The sequence below is a fragment of the Leopardus geoffroyi genome, chromosome A1 (assembly GCF_018350155.1).
Source record: "Leopardus geoffroyi isolate Oge1 chromosome A1, O.geoffroyi_Oge1_pat1.0, whole genome shotgun sequence".
In the NCBI taxonomy this organism is placed as follows: Eukaryota; Metazoa; Chordata; class Mammalia; order Carnivora; family Felidae; genus Leopardus; species Leopardus geoffroyi.
Genome location: NC_059326.1, coordinates 209,976,679 through 209,991,904, shown reverse-complemented (window position 1 = coordinate 209,991,904; position 15,226 = coordinate 209,976,679). Strand labels below are relative to the sequence as shown.

At 42.4% G+C, this 15,226-nt stretch overlaps 1 long non-coding RNA gene across 3 annotated transcripts in view; it reads right to left on the bottom strand.

The window, feature by feature from the left end:
• Positions 1–1,884: 1,884 nt before the first annotated feature.
• The window catches only part of LOC123577785, a 50,701-nt gene continuing 37,359 nt past the window's right edge, over positions 1,885–15,226 (bottom strand). The window contains exons 1-3 of one of the 3 annotated variants that reach the window (XR_006702080.1): positions 14,977–15,220; positions 8,300–8,467; positions 1,885–2,319 (exon numbers count right to left, since the gene is read on the bottom strand). This is a non-coding gene — a long non-coding RNA (uncharacterized LOC123577785). Of the gene's footprint in view, positions 2,320–8,299; positions 8,468–14,805; positions 14,931–14,976; positions 15,221–15,226 lie in introns of those variants that run through there. The other 2 variants (XR_006702084.1, XR_006702085.1) reach the window with 2 other exon arrangements.

The window sequence follows — 15,226 nt, the reverse complement described above, 5'->3', positions numbered from 1 at the left end:
GTCTCATGACAATAACCTTAAAATCCTGATCATATCATTTTCTTTCTTGAAGTTCTCCGATGTAATTATAAACAGCCACCCAACTCCACAGATCTTGTATTCCTTATTCTCACCATGGTGGTCAGCAGGCACTCTACCAAAGACTTTGCCTTCATTGGGCGCTTCATTCTAAGTGATCAATATTTGAAGAAACTACTTCACCACTACTTCTCATATACTGCTAGTATTCCATATTCTAATGCTAACATAATCATTGCTACTTTCAAATCAAACCCAATCAAATGAAAAAAAATCCAAATTTCCAATTTTTTAAGAGTCTGTTGCCTATAACCCTCCTGGTACCAATCACAGTCATGGACAGGGTTCCATTCCAGGGAACATAAGCAATTCTAGCAAGAAAATGAAGAATGAAAAAACTTATTATAGGGCATTAGAAAGCTTACTGAATCAGGGCGCCTGGGTGGGTCAGTTGGTTAAGTGTCCAACTCTTGATTTTGGCTCGGGTCATGATCTTGGGATTTGTGAATTTGAGCCCTGCATGGGGCTCTGCATTGATAGTGAGGAGCCTGCTTGGGATTCTCTCTCTCCCTCTCTCTCTGCCCCTCCCCCACTCATATTCTCTCTCTCTCTCTCTCTCTCTCTCTCTCAAAATAAATAAATAAGCTTTAAAAAGAAATAATTTTTAAAAAATTTTTAAAGCTTACTGCATCATTAGGAGAGTCAAGGATTTAGGTTGACATTTCAGAAATGGCTCCCCAAACTACATGGTAGATCTGGGTCACCAGGGGAGCTCTTGGTTCTCCCAAGATTAGGAAACTGCCACCTCTTAAACTTTACAACTACCAAAGTCCGGAAGCCATCACAGTGGAGCGGCCCTCATGGACAGGAAGCTGACACCACACCAAACCAGACATGCTTTAATCCTCACTTGCAAATGAGCTTTCTGTGACTGTCTCCTGACATTCACACACTTCTGCTAATGCTGCTGCAGAAAATTCAAATGCCTTAGGGCGCCTGGTGGCTCAGTCTGTTAAGTGTCCCACTTCGGTTCAGGTCATGATCTCACGGTTCTTGAGTTCAAGCCCCACATTGGGCTCTGTGCTGACAACTCAGAGCCTGGAGCCTGCTTTGGATTCTGTGTCTCCCTCTCCCTCTGCCCCTCACCCACTCTCACTCTCTCTCTCCCTCTCAAAAACAAATAAACATTAAAAAAAAGAGAGAGGGAGAGAGAGGCGCCTGGGTGGTTCAGTCGGTTAAGCGTCCGACTTTGGCTCAGGTCATGATCTTACAACTGGAGGGTTCAAGCCCCACATCGGGCTCTGTGCTGACAGCTCAGAACCTGGAGCCTGCTTTGGATTCTGTGTCTCCCTCTCTCTCTGCCGCTCCCCTGCTCACACTCTCTCTCTCAAAAATAAATAAACAACTAAAAAATTTTTTTAAAAAAAGAAAATTCTAATGCCTCTATGACCAAACTTTAAAGGAAACACAGAAGCAGTGAAAGCATGGCCTCTGCCTCATTTCTACCTTCTAAACATTGCACAGTGCAACATAATGGCAGAACTTAAATGACATCCACAGCCCTGAGGGTAGGGTAGTCTGGAAAATGTGGTGTTTGGCTCTTCAGCCACTACAGTACAAGAAGGCATATTAGAAGGAAGGTGGCATAGACAGTAGGAGCAGATCTAGCAAACCCATCACAAACCCCAAATACTAAGTTCTAGTCTGAAGCTCCGACAAAGAACTTTTGTAGCTGTAACTCTGTTTGCAACCAGTGGGTCCACTACTTACATTTCTTTATATTCCTCACATACCTATTTTTTAATTCCTCAACAGTTATAAATAAATTGTAAGTTCCAATTGATTGAATGACTGGTTTAGAATATGTTATAACAGAGAAAAGCATTTATTTTTATTTTTCTGACTCATTTCTAGAAATCACTGGGCAATGTCTCCTCCACACAGCTGCAGCACAAAATATTTGCTGTTTACCTTGATGAGATACCAGAAGGTCTTCTGAATCATCTGAGTAACAATAAATTATATTTGGTAGCATTGTAGATGAAGTACGTTGTACAGTATACTCATTTCTGGAAACTGACATGGCGAACCAATACACCCCTTTTTTTCCATTCACTTCAGAAAACAGAGAGTTTACTGTCTCAAGGAAAGACACACTTTCATGGCCTCTTGAAGTCAATAATGTGACTTACAGAAGAATCCCAGTAGAGATGAGCAGTCTGTCTTCTCCAAGATATCCCCTTTCTTATCGTGCATTCAGTTGTCTTGAAACTCCCAAAGTCTCTAGAGTAATTGTTTTGCCTGAAACAGAGAACATCTTTGTGAGTGTTTCTCAGAGGAACAACTGACCCAGAGAACTATAGGCCCTTCCTTCAAATTCTATTCTCAGCAGAGTACTGGTTTTGGGTATATAAATACCCAATTCATTCATTGTGCCTAGTATTGGCCAGAACCCAAACCTTGCACAGCCCCTTGGCCTGCTCAGATTTTGGGAGGGCAAAGGTCATCCTGTCCATCATCCTGTTTTCAGTCAGGACTATGCAAAATTAATCCCAACCTACAAGAAACTGATTGTAACCTGGGAATGACATAAAATAGCCATCTTCTTCTCTGGTCTCTTGTGTTACTTCCTAAGGCATTGATTGAAAGAAAACAAGTAGCTAATGAAAGGTGAAAAGACTCCACTTCAGAAGCACCAAGAAGACCTTGACAAAACCCGTATGGGCCCTCAAAATGATTTTTCAATGATTACTGTGTTTTACTCAAAAAGTTAAGGATTTGGGAGACAGCCCACAGCAAGCAATGTAGAACACATTGACTTGAGCAGACCAGATCTCTCTCTCTGCAAACAAAGAGGGAAAGAAAGAAAATGAAGATAATTATTGTAGTAATTCAATAGCCCCCTTTCCTCCTGAAATGCTAAAATCCTTGCCTCAAACTTCGGTGGAGACTGATTACAGCTTAGTAGCTGCTCTGGTCATGGACCTTAAGAGCATTCTTCAGAGTGGAACGGTCTTCCATTCCACGTCCCCACTGCAAACTTCGTGCTCCTCGGCAATACAGGATAATACCCTTCACTTTCTTTTGACAGTCAGACCCAAACATTCCTGTCTAACCCTAAATTCTCAAGGCTTTTCTATCAAGGAATGCTAGGCGCCCCCTGGAGGAACTGGCCAGGATGGAGGATAATGGCCCCAAAAGAAGGTGTTTACTATGCCTTTTTTTTGTATTATTTTTTTAATGTTTATTTATTTTTGAGAGAGACAGAGACAGAATGCGAGTGGGTTAGGGGCAGAGAGAGAGGGAGACACAGAAGCAGAAGCAGGCTCCAGGCTCAGAGCTGTCAGCACAGAGCCTGACGCGGGGCTTGAACTCACGAGCCGCAAGATCATGACCTGAGCTGAAGTCAGATGCTCAACCGACTGAGCCACCCAGGCGCTACTACGTCTTTATTTTTAAGGAACCATGGGCAATTAAATGTCGTTTACACTCCTTTTTAAGAAATCAAGGAAGGAGTAAGAATAACCTCTCAGGATATCTTTTTAGAATCCTGTCTGGCCCTCAAGGCAAGTCCAGCTGTGTCTTGTCCCTTTGTGGCATCTGCCTGTCATTCTCTTACAACTCCTTCCCCCAACATGCACCAATGGAGGCTTCTGCCTATGCTTTGCCTACCAGACCTAATTTGTGCATTTCATTCTCCCTAATTGTCTTACCCCCGCCACACACACACACATGATCCTCTATCACAACTCCAACATAGTCATAAAAGGCAATGACTTCAGAGCTAAATAGTGTGAGCTCTAATTGTGGCTCCACCATATACAAACTGTTGGGCAAGTTCTATTCCTCAATGTTCTAATCTGTAAAATGAAGTTAATAATAGCATCTACCACAAAAAGTTGCTTTTGAAGGTTAGGTTATGAATGCTATTCAAGTGATCAGAAAAAATGTCTGGCATAAGGTGGTACTCAATATATATATCAGCTCTTATTGTTACAGGATATGGCATCTAGATGGCATATTGAGTAATTACATTTCCTTCCTGTTCTAACAAACAGTAAAGTACTAGATGTTGGCTATGCCCACACCTTCATTCAGAGGAAGTGGTCATGGATATTCTTTATTCTTTATTAAGATACTATCGCTGATGGTCACTGAACCAAAAATGAGTGCCCAGGACTAAGGCAACCACATGTCCATAAGATAAACATGAGCAAGACATTGCCAAGGAGACAACTTGACCTAAGAAGCTACCTAATCGGAGCACTCCACATTGAGTGGTGACAACCCAGCCTGATCAGAATTTCTCTCTTGGAAAGTTGGAATATAAAAGCACACAGGGAAGAAAACAATAGAGGCCTGTATGAAAGACATTGAAAAAATGGCCAGATCACTAGTAGGGCAACCATATTCTGAACGGCAATTATTCACTGAGTTATTCATGAAGCCAGAAGAACTTTAAGCCTGGGAAGCAGAGGATCCAGTGATGGCACAGGTGGTGAGATAATTTCCCACATTTTTTTTTTTTCACTTCATTCACACACTTAGCATATGCAACTTTCATCAACCAAAAGAAAAAGTCCCAAATGTACAAGTGAAAAATATCCAAACTGTTAACATAGGATTAACTAATACCAGCTACTTTTAAGTACAGCTGTATAAATTCAAAAAAGCTATCCTGTATGTATATACAAAATTGTTTATACACAAGTCTATACATAGGGTCTATACATTTATTTCCTCAGAACCCTTAGGTGCCACCTCTTGATGAAGACACCAACACTTCATTCACATATTTTACGAAAAAAGAAAGACTATTTCCAGGACTTACAACACTGTGCATATTGTATTCAGATCATGTGGGCTCCATTCAATTGATTAGGATCTTTCTGGTGCATCTTTGTGTTAAAACCTATCTCTTAAGTGGTGATTTTCAACCTTCAGTGTTAATAGAAACCTGTAAAATTTGTTAAAATGTAGACTCATGGGCCCCTTCCCTAGAGATTCTGATTCAGTAGAACTGGAGTGGAGCCTCCGACAGGGAGGGTCGCTATTTGTGACCTCACTCACAGGTTATTCACTGTACTCCTCCAGGAACACATTCATACTGACGACAATGCGAATGCTTCCTGAGAGTTGTGCAGTGCACAACCTGCCCACCTAAATGTGGTGGCCATGAGTAGTCCTCATGTAAGTGGCTCTAAGTTCACACTAAGAAATACGAAGAGTGACTTAGATATGTTCCTTTTTTGCCATCTCAAAGAATCCAACAAATATGAGTTCCCTGCTGATCCACCCAGGTCCTAGTTACTATTCATGCTTACAAGGTGTCTACAGTTGGGCAGGACTAAAGCAGAGAGGGAAAAGGATAGGCAGAAAAAGGACCAGTGCATTTGTGTTTCATTATAAGCTTCAACAAGAGGCTGGAAGTCTAGTCTAAATATATGTCCCTTCTGAGTGCTACTGCTGTGAAGCAATTGGAATGAAAGCAAATACAAAGAGCACAGAATGAATTGCTGGTGAAAACCCTACAACACCCTGAGGCACTGGTATTGCGCTCCCACCTCCCTGCCCCTCATTATAGATGTTGCTTTCGAAGCCCCATTAATTGGTGAGGGTCCCAATATACTTAAGGAGTAGAAAGATGCACAAGCCCCTGAAAAAAATCATTGTGCTTCTAGAGAAAGGATTTTTTAAATTTTTTATTCAAGTTCCAATTAGTTAACATACGGCGTAATATTAGTTTCAGGGGTACAATATAGTGTTTCAACACTTCCATATATCACCTGTGCACGCCTTCATCCCCATCACCTAGTTAATCCATTCCCCCCTCCCCTCTGGTAACCATCAGTTTGTTCTCTATAGTTAAGAATCTGTTTCTCGGTTTGCCTCTCTTTTTTCCCCTTTGCTCATTTGTATTGTTTCTTAAATCCCATACAAAAGTGAAACCATGTGGCACTTTTTTTGACGAATTTATTTTGCGCAGCATCATATTCTCTAGCTCCACCCATCTCGTTGTAAATGGCAAGATTTCATTATTTTGTATGGGTAAATAATATCCCATTGTGTATATACACCACCTCTTCTTTTTTTTAATTTTTTTTGTTTATTTATTTTCGAGAGACACCAGGAGTGTGGGAGAGGGGCAGAGAGAGAGAGAGGGAAAAAGGATCTGAAGCGGGCTCTGTGCTGACAGCAGACAGCCCAATGCAGGGCCTGAACTCACAAACCATGAGATCATGACCTGAGCTGAAGTTGGATGCTTAACGGACCAAGCCACCCAGTTGCTTTTCTTTCTCCATTCATCTATCTATGGGCACTTGGGCTGTTTCCATAATTTGGCTATTGTAAGTAATGGTGCTATAAACATCAGGGTCATGTATCCCTTTGAATTAGTAATTTTGTATTTTTTGGATAAACACCTAGTAGTGTGATTGTTGGATTGTAGGGGAGTTCTATTTTTAACTTTTTGAGGAAACTCCATACTGTTTTACACAGTGGCTGCACCTGTTTGCATTCCCACCAACCATGCAAGAGGCTTCCTTTTCCTCCATATTCTCACCAACACCTGTTGTTTCTTGTGTTGCTGATTTTACCCATTCTGACAGGTGTGAGGTGATATCTCATTGTAGTTTTGATGATAAGTGATGTGGAGCATCTTTTCATGTGTCTGTCTTCTTTGGAGAAATGTCTATTCATGTCTTCTGCCCATTTTTTAATTGGATTATTTGTTTTTTGGGTGTTGAGTTTTATAAATTCTTTGTCTATTTTGGACACTAACTCTTTATCAGATATGTCATTTGACAATAACTTCTCCCATTCCATAGGTTGCCTTTTAGTTTTGTTGATTGTTTCCTTTGCTGTGCAGAAGCTTTTTATTTTAATGTAGTCCCAGTAGTTTATTTTTGCTTTTGTTCCCTTGCCTCAGGAGAAATATCTAGAAAGAAGTTGCTACGGCTGATGTCAAAGAAGTTACTGCCTGTGTTCACTAGAGAAAGGATTTATCATCTTGTATCAAGTGAGTTCAAGTCAACAGGTTTTTGCTGAGCACAGTTAGGTGCTGATGGAATTAAAAAAAAAAATTAGAAGACTCCATCCGAAGCCACCCAAGGAGAGAAGTGTCTCTTGTGAAGAAGAGGGACACAACTAAAACATGTAAAGAAACTGGAGGACAAGGAAGAAAATATGTCATCAAGTACAAAGTTAATGAGGCGGTACCTGAATTAGAGCTCAGGAAACCAAGAGACAAGTGAGGCTGTGGAGTGCCACATGGAGGCACTTGAAGAATATTCTAGCAGCTACTTTTGTAAACAGTAGAGGTGTCTGAGGTTTGAAAGGAGAAACACACACACTTGGTCATTTTTCTGTGGGTCGGCATTTCCTTTGATCCCAGTATTGGACTTGGTCACATTCACATGCTCTGGACCCTAACATTTTACTCTGATTTTCCCGAGTGCACCTCACTTCTGCCACACGCTTGCCTCGACTTCTCAGACACTGGGCTAGGACACCAACGGGAACCACCCAGCACGTGTGCGAAACTGGTGAAGCGAGGGAGATGACACCTGGGGGCAATCCTTGACATGTCAGGGCTGAGAACTTGCGGGTGCCTGTCCCACTTGTGTCCCTTGAGTGGACAGTTGTGAGAGGCATTTTTCATGGCTCTCAGTCCCAGAAGGAACAGGCCCCAGTTTCTCACAGCAGTGACCAAACTGGATAACAAACTCTTTACCAACTGGCTTTGCCGCTTGTCTTGTTTTCCTTCTTCCCCATCCCCCACTCCCATTCGCTGACCTCATTTCCCAAACCACCTGCATACAAACCCTTGTCTTATGCCCTATTTCTGATAGGAACCCTGGTATAAACAATCTCCTAGAGAGATAATGGTTTCTGGTTCCTGATATTTTATGCTCAATTTGCAGGGAACTCTGACACAGGCCTTCTCCCCCAAGCACACTCATCTCAGGAAGGTTCAAACCAAAATGTACTGTGTGCTTCATCTGAGGTTTTGCCAAAGGCAAGATTATAATTCCCGAAGGCCCAGGATATGAGGACAAGGAGGAGAAGGGAGTATTTTATATTTCCCAAGTCCCCGTTACGTGCCACTACTGTGCTATATGTTTGTATCTTATCAACTGTTACATAAACCTGATGAGGTGGGTAGAATCTTTTTTTTTTTTTTTTTTTGTAAGAAATGAGGAAACTGCTCAGCAAGCAAGAAGTGACAGAATCAGGATTTGAATTCAAGTCTGACTCTCAAGTCCATATTTTGCCCACTTACCTGATGTTTTCTCCCACGTACTAATTCATGCCTGGGGTTAGGTGCCTGTTTCTCAACAGCGTCAGGGGTCTTCATCTTTCAGTTTTGTCAGTTTGGGAACTCGAAATCAGTGATCTGCAGCAATTAGGTGGCATTTTAATCTCTCCAGGTCGTGGCATAGAGTTGTCCCTTTAAGCAAGAGAGAAAGTTCAGAACATAGAAAGCTGCTTATGTCTGTGTGCTACACCCAGGGATTTAAAGCCGGCTTCAGTTTGGCTCTGAGAAATGCAAGGCACCTGTCTGGCCAGTAATGAACACAGAACGTGAGTCAGACCTATCATGGCTCGGGGCTCAATGCTGAGCACACAGTAGGTACACAAGAAACATTTGCCAAACTACCCGTGAGCTCTGAGAGCCAAGGCTCCGCTTCCCTCCAAGTGCCTGCCAAAAGTAAATTGTTGGGGGCCACGTAATACATCTCTATGCTCTCTACACCGAGCCCTACTTGTACCTTTTACATGCCAGACCCCAGAATAACAGGGATCTAAACACATTTGCGGAAGTCACACAGTAGCATTTTGAGACTGAGAACCGCCGGCCTCCTTTGTGATCACATAGCTTCTTAACCCACAGCTCTTTGAGCTGCCACTGCTTATATTGCTCATACAGGATTAACCAGATCCCCACTGCTTTGTGCCATCCTCTGTGCTCTTCCTGTTTTTGTGTTTATTTACTAATTGGCTGGCTCTAGTTGTTTCCTATTGATTTACAATTCAACTCAGAAAAAGTGATTCAAGTGTAGAGTATTGAAGGCTTGGATCTATATTCTTTTTTTTTTTTTTTAATTTTTTTTTTTCAACGTTTATTTATTTTTGGGACAGAGAGAGACAGAGCATGAACGGGGGAGGGGCAGAGAGAGAGGGAGACACAGAATCGGAAACAGGCTCCAGGCTCTGAGCCATCAGCCCAGAGCCCGACGCGAGGCTCGAACTCCCGGACCGCGAGATCGTGACCTGGCTGAAGTCGGACGCTTAACCGACTGCGCCACCCAGGCGCCCCTTGGATCTATATTCTTACACAGCTTCTTTGGTCAGAGACCATGTCGTCTCTGGGAATATCCACTCACCTACCATTTCCCAACCTTGGTGAAGAAGAGATCAGAATCATTAAACCTCCCAGAGTAGACAATGCCACATTCATCCATTCACTTATTGAGACAGAATACATTATTTCTACACAAAGAAAAGTAGGGGGGCATGTGGCTGGCTCAGTTGGTAGAGCACACAACTCAGTCTCTGGGTCGTGAGTTCAAGCCTCACGCTGAGTGTGGAGTCTACTTAAAATACAATAAAAAAAATTTTTTTAAGTCTAAAAATAAAGACAAGTAGGGACTTTAATCAATTTTCTTGAGCACCAGGATGCCACAGAGTTAGGACTCTATGCAGTGTTTCTCAAACTGCAGTCCCTTCGACCAACTGCATCAGAATTCCCTGCCATGATTATAAATATAGATTCCTGGACTCTTTCTCAGACTTAATGTAACAGAATTTGGTTTTGGTTTTTTACCAGGTTATTATTAACCAGGAGATTCTCATCACACTAAAGTTGAAGACCCCCCCAAGATCTATGAGGACTTACATGCCCTACATGGCCAAACAAAGATTTCATTAGTGGACATCACCTATGCCTTGTCCAGTTCAGAGCCCTCAGGCAAGTTCTGACACTGTATCACTTAATCTTCCTTCATTACATGAATTTAAGTCAATGAATTGGTAGGGGTGAAAAGAAACTGAGAAGAGAAGAAAAATCAAGGTACTACAATCCAAGAAATTCACTGATGAACTCAGGAGGAAATTGCCCCAAGAATAAACCATGACAGTTAAGTCACAGAAAACACATATTTCCAACTATTTCCCACATCTGTGTATGGCCTTCAATAACTTCCTGCAGGTATCCCCTTTTGGCTCCAAAACTGTAGTTATCCAACTTATACTCTGGAAGCAGGGAGGAGTTAACCCAATTGTTTAATTTCCATTGGGAATGCAGGAGAAATGTGGCTTTATCTCAAAGCTATGTGTTATAATAACACCATTTTACAATTTACAATTGCAAAGTAATTTATGGTTTCTAACATCTTTTAAGGATAATACCCCACTTAAACTTTGCATTGTTAGAAATACCCAAATTATAATGTATACAGTAATAAGGTTAACAGCAAGCCAGGATTTGGTTGTCTCCTCAAGTAGTGTTTTCTTTGTTTTATTTTTTTAAATGTTTATTTTTGAGAGAGAGAGAGAGAGAGAAAAAAAAAAGGGGAAGAGAGAGAGGGAGACACAGAATCTGAAGCAGGCTCCAGCCTCGGAGCTGTCAGCACAGAGCCCAACTTGGGGCTCAAGCTTGTGAACCACGAGATCATGACCTGAGTTAAAGTCAGATGCTTAGCTGACTGAGCCACCCAGGTGACCCTCAAATAATTTCTTTTCAACACAATGAGGTCTTGAAAACAAGATGAGAAGACATTCTTCAGCAAGGATGGAGAAACATGCAAACTCTGACTCATAGACTGAGTTTCCCAAGACAACATCAATGTCCAGACATGTACTCAATGACAGAAAAAAAAACAAAAAAAACAAAAACCTGATGATTTGTCAGAATGAAAATTAGCTCCTCTGATTCAGTGGGTTTGAGTGTATAAATTTTGTTAATAAAATCACCTGCTATAGATCAGATTCCAGGAGACCTATCATGTCTTAAATCATTTCCTGAATTTATTCAAATCTGCCTGTTGAAGAAAGGTTCACTCTCATGCATAATGCCTTTGACCACAAATAAAGTCTCTGCCATCTGTTTTCACACTAGGAAAACACTATTTGGATTCAGTGATGAAATAAAAAAAAATCCTATTCACATAAATCCAAGTTTTGTTCTCTTACCCTGGGATCCCTCCTGCTGAAATTACAAGAAAAAGAACTTTGTTAATTAAAAAGATGAAGTGTGAACATGTGTTATTCAAGAATATTGATACCTCCACCTACATCTCCAAATTATTAACATTCACATGGCCCTTGCTTTTGTTTGTTTATCGGCAACAAGAGCTTGTTTAAATCAGGGCTTCAGATACGTCATTTTATCAGGCACCAGCAATGTGTCAGAGGGTACATGGAGATGTCTTTCTTTTTGGAGCTCTTTATAGCCCTTTTCAACAAATGTTTCAAGGATATTTATTGCCACTGAGTATCTTATTGAAATAGGAAAACATAGGTGGATTCGGTCACTAAAGAACTCCAGAGAATTTAAAACTGGTTAGACAAAGGAAATGTCATTATCATGGTTGATACAGATGGATACTGAATCCTTAAACTCCCCCTGTTGATGACTTTTGCTCTGGATTATGGAGGACATTGATCAAGGGTAAACATATAGTCTTCAATACAGCCTGGAGTTTCAGTATCACACTTCCAGTTCTACCCTGGGGAGCTAGTTTTGAGGACTTTTTTTTTTCCTCCTTTAATACCAGACCTAGAATTAGAGCAGGCTCAATCGCCTGTTACTTGTCTATTTTCTCTCCCGCCCTCACTATGTTCCTGACTCTCACATCTTACCATTGTCCCTCCAGAGAAGGAAGTAGGGGGATGTGTAAAATGTGAGGGAGCCCTTCCTCTGAACTATCCCCTAGGCTTCTTTTCCCTGGCCCCATCCACAGGAGGACCTCAGGCCTGGAGGTGCCTGGAACCTGACTTTCTATCATCCTAGAAAAGACAGGGGATGAAGGGTGGTTCTGTTTATAATCTTTACACTTCTCTCAGCAAGAGCCCCGCCTTCTAGTATGCTGGCCTCCTTGAGTGTAACTAATCCACATCAGCATCCCTCCTTTCAGGGATAGAATACGGGGCAGTGGGAGGATGCTTCATCCCTGCAGCTTGGAAACATTATCAACCCAATATCTCAGGGCCACACAAGTCAGAGGTCCTTTCTGCCACCTCTTACTTCTGCCCATGACCCCATGATTCTCCCAGGGCAGAACATCCAGGCCATGCTCTTCCCTTTGTGTCCCAAATTAGTTCAGATGAATCCTTCACACTATCTCTTACATCTGTAGTTTTCCATATTCACTGCTTTGACTCTAATTCAGACTTTACTATTTGCATACCAGGATATATTAGAAGAGGCTCTTATCTTGTGTTCCTTGACTCATCCACCAATCACTCTCTGTTGTTTCAAAGGACTCTTCCTGAGAGTCATTGTTTTCATGTCATGATGGTGGTATAGGAAAATATTAAGGGGCATGGATACTGGGCTCCAATCCTGAATCTGCTACTTATTAACTGTTACTTTGGGCAAGTTACTTAATCACTCTGTGCCACAACATCCTCCACCTGAAATAGGGATAATATATACATATCACATAGGATTAATCTGAAGATGAAATGAATTAATATAGAAAAGGGTCTGGTATTTAATAAGCATCCAATAAGTGGTAGCTATTATTACTATTATTATGGAATATGGCTCAGACTTCTTGGCCCAGCATCCATTGGCCTACACAATCTCTACTCTGGAACTGTACTCTTAAAATGGTAGATGGTATCTTGGAGCTCCCCATAGCTTCTAAAAGAAATTAGAAACCCACTTAAGGTGATAAGCATGGTGGCCAATGAGCAAATATTTAATTCGAGCCAAGAGCCTAGAAGAAGTACAAAAAGCCGGGGAGGAGATGTGGTTTTCTTCCCTCTGCTGCTCCTGGGGACACATGCTATGCTCTGTGAAGTCAGAAGGAAGATTTGAGCTGATTATAATCTAATGAGGCTGCCAAATCAGTTTTACTTTCCAATACAGCATAATGACTGGTGAGTCCCATGGGCCCTAAGTCAGGGTTATTTTAACTGGTGGCATTATCTGGGTCAGACCAGTCAGCCTCCACGGGGAACACTCTGGGAAATGTCATCTTCCAAGGCAACGTGGGAGCAGCCCTTACCACTCAATAGATGGTGATACCCATGGCATTTCCAGGGCAATTTCTGAGTTCGTGAGATATAACAAGGGAACACAGGATGGGAAAAACAAAAGGGAAAGGAGAGAGAAGAGGGACAAAGACACAGCATAGCAGGGGGAAAAAAACAATACAAGTGGAATAGCAGTTAAGGGGCAGAGGAAAAGTGATTTAAAAAAGAGAAGAAGAAGAAGAAGAAGAAGAAGAAGAAGAAGGAGGAGGAGGAGGAGGAGGAGGAGGAGGAGGAGGAGGAGGAGGAGGAGAAAATAAAAAGCAAAAAGAGTAGAAATTAAAGGAACTGAGTACTGGGGGACAAAGCATGTCTGGAAAAAGAACTAGAAGCTCCAAGGGGCTTGTGTGACTGATGGATTCCGAAGACCTAAAATACACAAGACCAAAAAAAAAAAGAGGAAGGAAATACACAACACGGGCACACCTTTGTAGTCTAAGCAGTGTCATCTAGAAATATTTGTTAATAAGCTCAGTAAAGTGCGAAATCGATGTCTGGTCTGGCAAATTCGAATCAGCCAGTTAGATTCTTAAAGCCTCAGACCTCTCTTCTCCAGCCCTAGCAGGTGGCGTGGGCAAGTTACTTGGGAGTTCCCCCATATACTGCTTGGAAACAAGGCTGGTTCAACAGGCTTTGAATCCCCAAGCAAACCCATGCCGTTGCTGAGAGGAAGTGGGATCCACCGGGTTTGCCCCAAGGTTAGCAGCACGGGGGCGGGGCCTCTGCCTCCCTCCCCATTAACGGTCTGTAGGGGAAGGAGGCCTGGGCAGCATCAAATACGCTTTGGGGTAATAATTTAGCCACCCCAAATTACAGGGTCTTCACAAAATGGTCACTATCTTTTCACACTACATTGTGGAGAGACGGTGAAAGAGCTTATATTTCTGAGCTCTTTGTCTCGTATGTCAAAAACATCATGAAAAATACACTTGAAAATCACTGCTATCACCTACAGAATCAGGAATGGAGATGAGATTTACAGACCAGTTTATCCTTTATACCGCCCTCCACCCCTCCCCCGAAGTAATAAAAATGGGAATATGGGGAAATGCCAAGGTGCAATTCAACTAAGCAATATTTTTCAGAAGTTGAGAAACCTTTCTCTATTAAAAGTTCCAGGGGCACCTGGGTGGCTCAGTGGGTTGAGAGTCTGACCCTGGATTTCAGCTCAGGTCATGATCTCCCAGTTTGTATGTTCAAGCCCCAGGTCAGGCTCTGCACTGACACTGTGGAGCTTGCTTGGGATTCTCTCTCTCTCCTTCTCTACCCCTCCCCTGTGTGCGCGCTCTCTTTCTAAAAAATAAATGAACTAAAAGACTAAATAAATAAACTAAAAAAAAAAAAAAAAATTCCCACACAGGAGATGGATGCATTGAAACTAAGGAAGGGGGGTGGGAATTAAATAAGATAAACCTTTAGACTAGAGGGCACTACTTGGTTTTCTTTTGCTTCTCCTAAAGTTTCCCAACGTTAGCCGATTGCAATGTGTTTTTTCTTGGTTTTGCTTAGTTTAGGTTTTCCATTTACCCTAGGACTATGACGGGGACTTGGTAATGATGAGGTCATGTTCCACGGCAATCGGTTAGGTTCTTAGAAGGTTTTTGAGTTTTTTCCACCTTTCTCCAACTCGAGGGCCACCCCTGTAACGGAGCCACCACCACCTCTCACCGGCTTTCCTGCCGTGGCTTCCACACTTACCGGCTTTACTACCCGCTGTCCACGCGGCAGCCAGCCAGCTCTGCACTGCCTCTACCACGCCCCCTGCCACTTCCTGCACCCTGTGCTTCTCCTTCTTGGCACTGTCCACAGTTTGTAAACGTGCAGAGGTGCAATTATTTGACTACCGACTCTCTCCCGCTGGACTATAAGCACAGGAAGGCAGGGGCAGCGCAGAGCAGAGAATCCTCAGGGCCTGTTACACCGCCTGTTACCGCTGGAGCGGTGCCGG